This window comes from Tachypleus tridentatus, unplaced genomic scaffold (genome assembly GCF_004210375.1).
Source record: "Tachypleus tridentatus isolate NWPU-2018 unplaced genomic scaffold, ASM421037v1 Hic_cluster_1, whole genome shotgun sequence".
Lineage (NCBI taxonomy): Eukaryota > Metazoa > Arthropoda > Merostomata > Xiphosura > Limulidae > Tachypleus > Tachypleus tridentatus.
In genome coordinates, this window is record NW_027467777.1 from 33,042,105 (window position 1) to 33,055,556 (window position 13,452).

The 13,452-nt window shown below is 38.1% G+C and overlaps 1 pseudogene across 1 annotated transcript in view; it reads left to right on the forward strand.

The window, feature by feature from the left end:
• LOC143241817 (cAMP and cAMP-inhibited cGMP 3',5'-cyclic phosphodiesterase 10A-like) overlaps positions 1-13,452 on the forward strand; it is an 86,506-nt pseudogene that overhangs the window by 33,727 nt on the left and 39,327 nt on the right. The window contains exon 3 of the transcript XR_013022287.1: positions 12,840-12,914. The product of XR_013022287.1 is annotated as a cAMP and cAMP-inhibited cGMP 3',5'-cyclic phosphodiesterase 10A-like (transcript). The remainder of the gene's footprint in view (positions 1-12,839; positions 12,915-13,452) is intronic.

Genomic DNA, 13,452 nt, shown 5'->3' on the forward strand with positions numbered 1-13,452 from the left:
CTCAACGTTGTTTGATGACCTTTACACTCCTAGTGAACGTTGTTACTGATGCATTGTCTCACTGTTTGATGACTTTCTACACTCCTGGTGAACGTTGTTACTGATGTCTTGTCTCACTGTTTGATGACCTTCTACACTCCTAATGAACGTTGTTACTGATGTCTTTTCTCACTGGTTGATGACCTTTTACACTCCTAATGAACGTTGTTACTGATGTCTTGTCTCACTGTTTGATGACCTTTTACACTCCTGAGAACGTTGTTACTGATGTCTTGTCTTACTGGTTGATGACCTTCTACACTCCTGGTGAACGTTGTTACTGATGTCTTACCCCACTGTTAGATGACCTACACTCCTAGTGAACGTTGTTACTGATGCATTGTCTCACTGTTTGATGACATACACTCCTAGTGAACGTTGTTACTGATGTGTTGACTCACTGTTTGATGACCTACACTCCTAGTGAACGTTGTTACTGATGTCTTGTCTCACTGTTGACGTTCTACACTCATGGTGAACGTTGTTAGTGATGTTTTGTCTCACTGTTTGTTGACCTTCTACACTCCTAGTGAACGTTGTTACTAATGTGTTGTCTCACTGTTTGATCACCTTCTATACTCCTAGTCAACGTTGTTACTGTTTTTCTCTTTTGATGACCTTTACACCTCCTAGTGAACGTTGTTACTGATGCATTGTCTAACTGTTTGATGACCTACACTCCTAGTGAACGTTGTTACTGATGTCTTTTCTCACTGGTTGATGACCTTCTACACTCCTGGTGAACGTTGTTACTGATGTCTTGTCTCACTGTTTGATGACCTTCTACACTCCTGATGAACGTTGTTACTGATGTTTTGTCTCACTGTTTGATGACCTTCTACACTCCTAGTGAACGTTGTTACTGATGTCTTGTCTCACTGGTTTGATGACCTTCTACACTCCTGGTGAACGTTGTTACTGATGTCTTGTCTCACTGTTTGATGACCTTCTACACTCCTAGTGAACGTTGTTACTGATGTCTTGTCTCACTGGTTGATGACCTTTTACACTCCTAATGAACGTTGTTACTGATGTCTTGTCTCACTGTTTGATGACCTCCTACACTCCTGGTGAAAGTTGTTACTGATGTCTTGACTCACTGTTTGATGACCTCTACACTCCTGGTGAACGTTGTTACTGATGTTTTGTCTCACTGTTTGATGACCTTCTACACTCCTGGTGAACGTTGTTACTGATGTCTTGTCTCACTGTTTGATGACCTTCCACACTCCTAGTGAACGTTGTTACTGATGTCTTGTCTCACTGTTTGATGACCTTCTACACTCCTGGTGAACGTTGTTACTGATGTTTTGTCTCACTGTTTGATGACCTTCTACACTCCTAGTGAACGTTGTTACTGATGTCTTGTCTCACTGTTTGATGACCTACACTTTTAGTGAACGCTGTTACTGATGTTTTGTCTCAGTGTTTGATGACCTTCTACACTACTAGTGAACGTTGTTACTGATGCATTGTCTCACTGTTTGATGACATATACTCCTAGTGAACGTTGTTACTGATGTTTTGTCTCACTGGTTGATGACCTTTTACACACCTTGTGAACGTTGTTACTGATGTCTTGTCTCACTGTTTGATGACCTTTTACACACCTGATGAACGTTGTTATTGATGTTTTGTCTCACTGTTTGATGACATAAACTCATAGTGAACGTTGTTACTGATGTGTTGACTCACTGTTTGATGACTTTCTACACTCCTGGTGAACGTTGTTACTGATGTTTTGTCTCTGTTTGATGACCTTTCTACACTCCTAGTGAACGTGGTTACTGATGTGTTGTCTCACTGTTCGATGACCTTCTTCACTCCTAGTAAAGTTGTCACTGATGTTTTGTCTCACTGTTTGATGACCTTTTACACTCCTAATGAACGTTGTTACTGATGTCTTGTCTCACTGGTTGATGACCTTCTACACTCCTGGTGAACGTTGTTACTGATGTCTTGCCTCACTGTTTGATGTTCTTCTACACTCCTAGTGAACGTTGTTACTGATGTCTTGTCTCACTGTTTGATGATCTTCTAAACTCCTGGTGAACGTTGATACTGATGTTTTGTCTCTCTGTTTGATGAGCCTCTACACTCCTGGTGAACGATATTACTGATGTCTTGTCTCACTGGTTGATGACCTTTTACACTTTTAATGAACGTTGTTACTGATGTCTTGTCTCTCTGTTTGATGATCCTTTATACTCCTAGTGAACGTTGTTACTGATGTCTATTACTATGCACACTCACGTTGTTTGATGTACTCTTCTACACTCCTGGTGAACGTTGTTACTGATATCTTGACTCACTGTTTGATGACCTACAGTCCTAGTGAACGTTGTTACTGATGTTTTGTCTCACTGTTTGATGACCTTTTACACTCCTGGTGAACGTTGTTACTGATGTCTTGTCTCACTGTTTGATGACCTTCTACACTCCTAGTGAACGTTGTTACTGATGTCTTGTCTCACTGTTTGATGACCTTCTACACTCCTGGTGAACGTTGTTACTGATGTCTTGTCTCACTGTTTGATGACCTTCTACACTCCCAGTGAACGTTGTTACTGATGTCTTGTCTCACTGTTTGATGACCTTCTACACTCCTAGTGAACGTTGTTACTGATGTATTGTCTCACTGTTTGATGACCTTTACACCTCTATGGTGAACGTTGTTACTGATGTTTTGTCTCACTGTTTGATGACCTTTCTACACTCCTAGGTGAACGTTGTTACTGATGTTTTGTCTCTGTTTGATGACCTTCTACACTCCTAGTGAACGTTGTTACTGATGTGTTGTCTCACTGTTTGATGACTTTCTACACTCCTAGTGAACGTTGTTACTGATGTCTTGTCTCACTGTTTGATGACCTTCTACACTCCTAATGAACGTTGTTACTGATGTCTTGTCTCACTGTTTGATGATCCTTTATACTCCTAGTGAACGTTGTTACTGATGTCTTGTTTCACTGTTTGATGACCTTTACACTCCTGGTGAACGTTGTTACTGATGTCTTGACTCACTGTTTGATGACCTACACTCCTAGTGAACGTTGTTACTGATGTTTTGTCTTACTGGTTGATGACCTTCTACACTCCTGGTGAACGTTGTTACTGATGTCTTGTCTCACTGTTTGATGACCTTCTACACTCCTGGTGAACGTTGTTACTGATGTCTTGTCTCACTGTTTGATGACCTTCTACACTTTTAGTGAACGTTGTTACTGATGTCTTGTCTCACTGTTTGATGACCTTCTACACTGCTAGTGAACGTTGTTACTGATGTTTTGTCTCACTGGTTGATGACCTTTTACACACCTGGTGAACGTTGTTACTGATGTCTTGTCTCACTGGTTTGATGACCTTTCTACACTCCTGGTGAACGTTGTTACTGATGTTTTGTCTCACTGTTTGATGACCTTCTACACTCCTAGTGAACGTTGTTACTGATGTCTTGTCTCACTGTTTGATGATCCTTCTACACTCCTGGTGAACGTTGTTACTGATGTTTGTCTCACTGTTTGATGACCTTTCTACACTCCTAGTGAACGTTGTTACTGATGTCTTGTCTCACTGGTTGATGACCTTCTTCACTCCTAGTGAACGTTGTTACTGATGTCTTGTCTCACTGTTTGATGATCCTTTACACTCCTAATGAACGTTGTTACTGATGTCTTGTCTCACTGTTTGATGACCTTCTACACTCCTGGTGAACGTTGTTACTGATGTCTTGATCTCACTGTTTGATGACCTACAGTCCTAGTGAACGTTGTTACTGATGTTTTGTCTCACTGTTTGATGACCTTTTACACTCCTGGTGAACGTTGTTACTGATGTCTTGTCTCACTGTTTGATGACCTTCTACACTCCTGGTGAACGTTGTTACTGATGTCTTGTCTCACTGGTTGATGACCTTTTACCCTCCTAATGAACGTTGTTACTGATGTCTTGTCTCACTGTTTGATGACCTTCTACACTCCTGGTGAACGTTGTTACTGATGTCTTTGTCTCACTGTTTGATGACCTTCTACACTCCTAGTGAACGTTGTTACTGATGTCTTGTCTCACTGTTTGATGATCTTCTACACTCCTAGTGAACGTTGTCACTGATGTCTTGTCTCACTGTTTGATGACCTTTTACACTCCTGGTGAACGTTGTTACTGATGTCTTGTCTTACTGGTTGATGACCTTCTACACTCCTGGTGAACGTTGTTACTGATGTCTTACCCCACTGTTTGATGACCTTCTATACTCCCAGTGAACGTTGTTACTGATGTATTGTCTCACTGTTTGATGACCTTCTACACTCCTAGTGAACGTTGTTACTGATGTGTTGACTCACTGTTGGATGACCTACACTCCTAGTGAACGTTGTTACTTATGTCTTGTCTCACTGTTGACGTTCTACACTCATGGTGAACGTTGTTAGTGATGTTTTGTCTCACTGTTTGTTGACCTTCTACACTCCTAGTGAACGTTGTTACTAATGTGTTGTCTCACTGTTTGATGACCTTCTATACTCCTAGTGAACGTTGTTACTGATGTGTTGTCTCACTGTTTGATGACTTTCTACACTCCTAGTGAACGTTGTTACTGATGTCTTGTCTCACTGTTTGATGACCTTCTACACTCCTAGTGAACGTTGTTACTGATGTCCTGTCTCACTGTTTGATCACCTTCTATACTCCTAGTCAACGTTGTTACTCTTTGATGACCTATTACACTCCTAGTGAACGTTGTTACTGATGCATTGTCTAACTGTTTGATGACCTACACTCCTAGTGAACGTTGTTACTGATGTCTTTTCTCACTGGTTGATGACCTTCTACACTCCTGGTGAACGTTGTTACTGATGTCTTGTCTCACTGTTTGATGACCTTCTACACTCCCGATGAACGTTGTTACTGATGTTTTGTCTCACTGTTTGATGACCTACTACACTCCTAGTGAACGTTGTTACTGATGTCTTGTCTAACTGGTTGATGACCTTCTACACTCCTGGTGAACGTTGTTACTGATGTCTTGTCTCACTGGTTGATGACCTTCTACACTCCTGGTGAACGTTGTTACTGATGTCTTGTCTCACTGGTTTGATGACCTTCTACACTCCTGGTGAACGTTGTTACTGATGTCTTGTCTCACGGTTTGATGACCTTCTACACTCCTGGTGAACGTTGTTACTGATGTGTTGTTTCACTGTTTAATGACCTTCTTCACTCCTAGTGAACGTTGTTACTGATGTGTTGACTCACTGTTTGATGACTTATACTCCTTGTGAACGTTGTTACTGATGTCTTGTCTCACTGGTTGATGATATTCTACACTCCTGGTGAACGTTGTTACTGATGTCTTGTCTCACTGTTTGATGACCTTCTGCACTCCTAGTGAACGTTGTCAGTGATGTCTTGTCTCACTGCTTGATGACCTTTTATACTCCTGGTGAACGTTGTTATTGATGTTTTGTCTTACTGTTTGATAACCTTTTACACTCCTAGTGAACGTTGTTACTGATGTGTTGACTCACTGTTTGATGACTTTCTACACTCCTGGTGAACGTTGTTACTGATGTTTTGTCTCTGTTTGATGACCTTCTACACTCCTAGTGAACGTGGTTACTGATGTGTTGTCTCACTGTTCGATGACCTTCTTCACTTTTAGTAAAGTTGTCACTGATGTCTTGTCTCACTGTTTGATGACCTTTTACACTCCTAATGAACGTTGTTACTGATGCAGTCTCACTGTTTGATGACATACACCCCTAGTGAACGTTGTTACTGATGTGTTGTTTTACTGGTTGATGACCTTTTACACTCCTAATGAACGTTGTTACTGATGTCTTGTCTCACTCTTTGATGACCTTCTATACTCCTGGTGAACGTTGTTACTGATGTCTTGTCTCACTGGTTGATGACAATTTACCCTCCTAATGAACGTTGTTACTGATGTCTTGTCTCACTGTTTGATGACCTTCTACACTCCTGGTGAACGTTGTTACTGATGTTTTGTCTCACTGTTTGATGACCTTCTACACTCCTAGTGAACGGTGTTACTGATGTCTTGTCTCATTGTTTGATGACCTTCTACACTCCTGGTGAACGTTGTTAGTGATGTCTTATCTCACTGTTTGATGACCTTCTGCACTCCTGGTGAACGTTGTTACTGATGTTTTGTCTCTGTTTGATGACCTTCTACACTCCTAGTGAACGTGGTTACTGATGTGTTGTCTTACTGTTTGATGACCTTCTACACTCCTAGTGAACGTTGTTACTGATGTATTGTCTCACTGTTTGGTGTCTTTTTAAACCTCTGCTTCTACGTATATAAAGTGTGATGTTGTAGTGGCTAGTGCAGACTACGGTGGTTATTGTTTATTCTATTGAACTTATTACGAACATCAGTATAGGTACCATGGTCTGCACAGTTATAGGATGACATTCATTGAAGTTACTAGTGTATTTCAAAAATATAAACAGTAATAATTACTTTCGCTTATAGCTTTCGTCACATCCGGTTGAAAAGAGCAACTTCCTGTTTGTATTAGGCTTGTTTACTTGTACAAATATGCGCAAGATTCGAAATTGGATAAAGTCTTTCCACATCTGATGTTATTAAATAAGATAACTTATTTAAGATAATAACCCATGTTGTTATTAAATCCACCAAACTTTTAATTGTGACGGTTTCTCTTCATTTCTCAATCTTGCTGAGGTTTCCTTATCGATCTTTCATCTCAGTTATCTGTTTCCAGAACTTAGGGCATGTAACAAGCTTGTCACTGAGAGAAGATAACAGACACAAACAAGCCACAGGTGACGAAAAAGTGTAGTTATTTACCTTTTTTTTTTATAACTTAGGTTTTGATATTTCAAAACTTAAGTACTTGTTTTGTAGTAAGAAGCACAGCTATTGTCGCAGCTTCTAATTAACAGAGGTGAGTTACCTATAGATATTTTGTAGTGCTAACATGTGGTTTCCAACGAACGATCTTTTTCGATTTGTATTTTGTTTTCGTGAGGAAGCTACTGAAAATGTTTGTTCACATCCTCAATTTTTAACTGTTGACCAGAAGAGAAGGTGACCAATGAGGAACACCCTCCACTGTAGGACTTGACATCCTCAGTTTTAACTGTTGACCAGAAGAGAAGGTGACCAATGAGGAACACCTTGTTCACATCCTCAGTTTTTAACTGTTGACCAGAAGAGAAGGTGACCAATGAGGAACACCCTCCACTGTAAGGACTTGGTTTGTTCACATCCTCAGTGTTTAACTGTTGACCAGGAGAGAAGGTGACCAATGAGGAACACCCTTCACTGTAAGGACTTGGTTTGTTCACATCCTCAGTGTTTAACTGTTGACCAGGAGAGAAGGTGACCAATGAGGAACACCCTTCACTGTAAGGACTTGGTTTGTTCACATCCTCAATTTTTAACTGTTGACCATAAGAGAAGGTGGCCAATGAGGAACACTCTCCACTGTAAGGATTTGGTTGTTATTCTTCTAACGCATCCGTAGTGTAAAGTGCGGGAAACATTTTGTGGAATCGTGTGGATTCGAACCTGGTTTACCAGTTCCAGAATCCACATTTCTATCAGAGAGCCAACCCGCGCTATAGGTATTTTTGTTTTACTACTCGACTTGACTCTGCAGTTCCTTATGTTGGTAACATAACGCTTATATCATTAACAGTGTAGTGTTAGGCCGGGCGCAGCCTTCTTGTCAGGCCGCTCGGACTGTGAATCCGGTGGTTTGTCTCCTGTTGCCAGGTGAACGATCGCGGCACATTTGACCGTGGATGCATTGTAAGAGTGATGCGTCCTCTTAACTTGTTTCCTTCCGTCCAGTTCTTCAGTTCAGAATTGGGGTCGGCTATCATAAATTGTTCATTGTCTGGTTTTGCATGAAAATCCCGAACACCAGAAACGAACATGTTCTATTTTCCCAGAGTTGGAACTTTAACTGTTGTATTTCAGAAACTATAGTCACTTTGCAAATAGGTCGTTATCATGGGCTCGACACGGCCAGGTGGTTAGAGCACTCGAGTCGTAATCCGAGGGGCGCGGGTTCGATTCTCTGTCACGTCAAATGTACTTACCCTTTTAGCCATCGGGGCGTTATAATGTGATGGTCAATTTCACAATGCGTTGGTAAAATGAGTAGTCGAAGAGTTTGGTGGTGGATGATGCTGAGTAGCTGTCTTTCCTCTAGTCTTACACGACTAAATTAGGTTCACTGCTAGCGCAGATAGCCCTCGTGTAGCTTCGCGAAACATTCAAAAAACAAACCAAATTGCTATCGTGTGATTTACGGTTTGGTTAGACTTTTCTAATATCGGCCCGAATTATTCCAGCAAATTGAATACACCCCAGATGGTGCTATTTATAGTCGATTAAATTGTCTAAGTGAAACATTATTATGTTTAGAAACATCTTATCTTAAGGTCATCAGATAATGAAAACATAAAGTATGACAAAGAATAATCAATACGAACGTGACTAGTGTTAGAGTAGATTGATTTATCGATTAATTTTTGTTTGCATATGTTAATTACATGTAAGATGTTGGGACTTGTGTCGGCAGGGGACATTTCATCATCTATGGTAACTTAATGTCCTGAGTTTTAAATCGTTTAACTCTAGCTTCGCTGTACAACGTAAGACTTACAAGAAACCTAAAACGACCAACTGGGATTATGTTCGCTAGCAGCACAAAGAAGCTCGTGAAACGTTTCGCTCATAAGTCGACATAAATACATCCCTAACTTCTTGGTTTTTAGTGAAATGTTTTGCTCATAAGTCGACATAAATACATCCCTAACTTCTTGGTTTTTAGTGAAATGTTTCGCTCATAAGTCGACATAAATGCATCCCTAACTTCTTGGTTTTTAGTGAAATGTTTCGCTCACAAGTCGACATAAATACATCCCTAACTTCTTGGTTTTTAGTGAAACGTTTCGCTCACAAGTCGACATAAATACATCCCTAACTTCTTGGTTTTTAGTGAAACGTTTTGCTCATAAGTCGACATAAATGCATCCCTACTTCTTGGTTGTTAGTGAAACGTTTTGCTCATAAGTCGACATAAATACATCCCTAACTTCTTGGTTGTTAGTGAAATGTTTCGCTCATAAGTCGACATAAATACATCCCTAACTTCTTGGATTTTAGTGAAATGTTTCGCTCACAAGTCGACATAAATACATCCCTAACTTCTTGGTTTTTAGTGAAACGTTTCGGTTTTGAATTTAGTTTAGGTATAACCCCAACGTTTTAGCTTTCAATGTAACGTTTCGGTCATGAGTTTACAAAAGACGATCCTGACGTTATCATTGTTAGCAAAACGTAATGGCGTGAATCTACATCAGATAAAACATAACCGTTTCGATTGTTAGCAAAACGTTTTGGTTATGTGTCTGCTCACTTTCAAAACTAATTTTTAACTACTACCTTTTATCTAACGCTAACTCCACATTCGGGTTAGTATAAGCTACAAATATTGTCGAGATTTAATGTTTATCGTACATGTAAATACAAGCAGGACTTTCACTTAAACACCAATCATCTTTGTTTATCATAACCTTTCAACTAAAGCTTTAAGCCTGAATTTTTATCATATCGCAGGTGTGTAAAACAGTATCTTTTGTTTCAGTCCAACCTTTGTATACCATCACTTTATCGGGTTTTAGATAGATAATAGACTACGTCACACATCTAGATTTTCACGTGGTTTGTCAAAACCACTTAGCGTCTAGTGACTAAACATAGTTCATGTGATGTTTTGTAAGACACAAAACCAGGAAAAGATTTCTTAAGAAGAAATGGTTTATTGTAATATGTACTGAAATCACTTTTAACATATTCTAACAGGTAACGAAACCACCGTTAATAGGTGTTATCCTAATGATTACCAAACCCACCTTCAATAGATGTTAATCTATCCTAATGTATAGTGAAACCATCTTTAACAGATGTTAATCTATCCTAATGTATACTGAAACCACCTTTAATAGATGTTAACTTATTCTACTGTATACTGAAACCACCTTTAACAGATGTTAATCTATCCTAATGTATACTGAAACCACCTTTAACAGATGTTAATCTATCCTAATGTATAGTAAAACCGCCTTTAATAGATGTTAACTTATTCTAATGTATACTGAAACCACCTTTAACAGATGTTAACTTATCCTAATGTATAGTAAAACCATCTTTAACAGATGTTAACTTATCCTAATGTATAGTAAAACCATCTTTAACAGATGTTAACTTATCCTAATGTATAGTAAAACCGCCTTTAACAGATGTTAACTTATCCTAATGTATACTGAAACCACCTTTAATAGATATTAACCTATTCTAATGTATACTGAAACCACCTTTAACAGATGTTAATCTATCCTAATGTATAGTAAAACCATCTTTAATAGATGTTAACTTATTCTAATGTATACTGAAACCACCTTTAACAGATGTTAAATTATCCTAATGTATAGTAAAACCATCTTTAACAGATGTTAACTTATCCTAATGTATAGTGAAGCCATCTTTAACAGATGTTAACTTATTCTAATGTATAGTAAAACCATCTTTAACAGATGTTAACTTATCCTAATGTATAGTAAAACCACCTTTAACAGATGTTAACTTATCCTAATGTATAGTAAAACCACCTTTAACAGATGTTAACTTATCCTAATGTATAGTAAAACCATCTTTAACAGATGTTAACTTATCCTAATGTATAGTAAAACCGTCTTTAATAGATGTTAACTTATTCTAATGTATACTGAAACCACCCTTAACAGATGTTAATCTATCCTAATGTATAGTAAAACCACCTTTAATAGATGTTAACCTATTCTAATGTATACTGAAACCACCTTTAACAGATGTTAATCTATTTTATGGATACTGAAACCACCTAATAGATATAACCTATTCTGTACATACTGAAACCACCTTTAACAGATGTTAATCTATCCCAATAGCTAATAGACGTAACCTGTTCTGATGTACATTTGATAGAAACAAAGTTTTTGTATTTCCTCACTGTTGAAGATACTGTTTTAAGATGGAAGAGAGTGAAACGCATCTCATTCCATAATATCTGTCTCGTTGGTTCGCTGTGCCCAATTTCCAAGCCTATGTTAAAAACGTTAAATTCGTGTGTGTGTGGAATATCTATACAGTTGTGTTCAGGGAAGTGAATGTGTTTGTAGCTGTACCCTAAATGTGTTTGTAACTGTACCCTGAATGTGTTTGTAGCTGTACCCTGAATGTGTTTGTAGCTGTACCCTGAATGTGTTTGTAGCTGTACCCTGAATGTGTTTGTAGCTGTACCCTGAATGTGTTTGTAGCTGTACTCAACACAATGAAAATACAAAATAGAGAGTGGGTGGAATTGAATCATGATTTATGTAGTGCTAACAATGTCAGAAATAGGAGGTTCAGAGAGTAGACGGAAAGCAGGTGATTGTTAACAACCAGAAGATATATATTTCTTGTAGAACCCTGTCCATCAAAGAATCATTACCATTTCTGGCACACGTGATCTGTATGCGTGTTAATAGATTTATTTGAACGTTAAACAAACTGTCGTTTGTAGATGTTCATAGACTTTCTGTAATACAGAGATTTTGATTTAACTTCACGTTTGTTTGTTTGTTGCTGAAACACACTTTGGCTGCTAAAAACGACTCAAAGCTGAATGATTTAATTTACCTTAAAACATTTACAGTACGAATAATTTGTACAACATTACCTTGATCAAACAGACATTTTAAAACGTATTTGATATTTTGAAGGTATGAAACCCCATGAACTAAACAATCGCATCAGAGACTGCAAAGTTAAGGCTTGGCTACCCATTATTAAAACTGTTGGTCAGAGGGAAGGTATAGAAACAGTAGCATCAGAGCTACTTTATATATTGATTAACGGAACTGACTGTCAATTTTAAATTGCGCCCACAGCTAAAAGTGTATAATGTGTTTACTGAAATGTTGCAAGTCCAAACTTGTATCTGCTCACCCTCAACTCGACGTGCTAACCATTAAGACTTTTGTAACGTGTTTAAATTATACACAACTTTTAGTTTTGATGTTTGTTACCTCAGAGTTTTTGAAGTACTTATTTTATGTGATGTAAAGAAAAGTGACAGATATTCATCTCGAAAGTAAGACTTTAGGCTTAGCAGAACTGAAAATATCATGCTGAAAGTAAGACTTTAGGCTTAGCGGAGCTGAAAGGATGTTATTCTGAAAGTAAAACTTCAGGCTTAGCAGAGCTGACAGAACATCATGCTGAAAATAAGACTAAAGGTTTAGCAGAGCTGACAGAACATTATGGTGAAAATATGACTTTAGGCTTAGCACAGCTGACAGAATATTATGTTGAAAGTAAATCTCGAGGCTCAGCAGAGCTGACAGATTTTAATCCTAAATTTGAGACTTAAGGCTTAATAGATTTAACACTTCCCAAAAGAATAGTTGTGTACATAATTATCAGTTGTTCGATAAAGACCAGCGATACGTATAGATACAACTACTTATTCAACAGTGAAGAACAGCATTGCTAGAAAGACTTGTGTAGAAGAGTGAACAGAGAGGGAAATCAGCCGTAATTATGTTTGTAAGTAAATAACAACTGCCTCGCGGGTGTTTAGTGTAACATGTATTTTGAGCTTGATCTGTAACACGGGATAACACCTAATCTATTATTCATTTGTATCACATCGAAGGACTGTTTGCAACGTTTTGATTGGCTGAGTAATAATCTATTGTCTTTTCATTTTTTATAGGTTCCAGTAATCTCCTTAGTAACAACGCTACGAAGATGATGAGAAGCTGTTCCCATGACAACCTGAGCAGTAAAGGTAAACACATAAAAATTACGTGTATCACAAAAGGATTTTTTAAGAATTATATATATATATATATACTGAAAAATAATATTAGTTTTAAAATAACAACTTGTATCAGTAACGAAACACTTATTAAATATTGAGTGAAAGATTAAAAACAAAATTAGGTTAGAAATAAAAACTGACAACCATGACAAAAAAAAACCAAATAAATGAAGACAGATGACAAATTAAGTTGGGAAAGTTAGCTTAAACTGTAGAGTGATAGACAAATAGATGTACGTGTAAGATTAGAGCTTGGAGTTTTGTAAGTGTAAGTGGTTTAATCAAACAACCTGTTATTTGTAGAGCACTTAACACATGTGTTTAGTTACGTTGGTGAACGATGCACAATGAAGCCACCATCTTTTTCGGCTTAGTGTGTCACACGTCATTTGACATTAAAGGTTAGAGTGCGAATTTTAATGAACTGAAAACAAAACTGGGAGATAGACTCTTATCAACCGCAGGTTCGATTATCTCGTAAAATCTTGTTGGTTTCCATTGACTG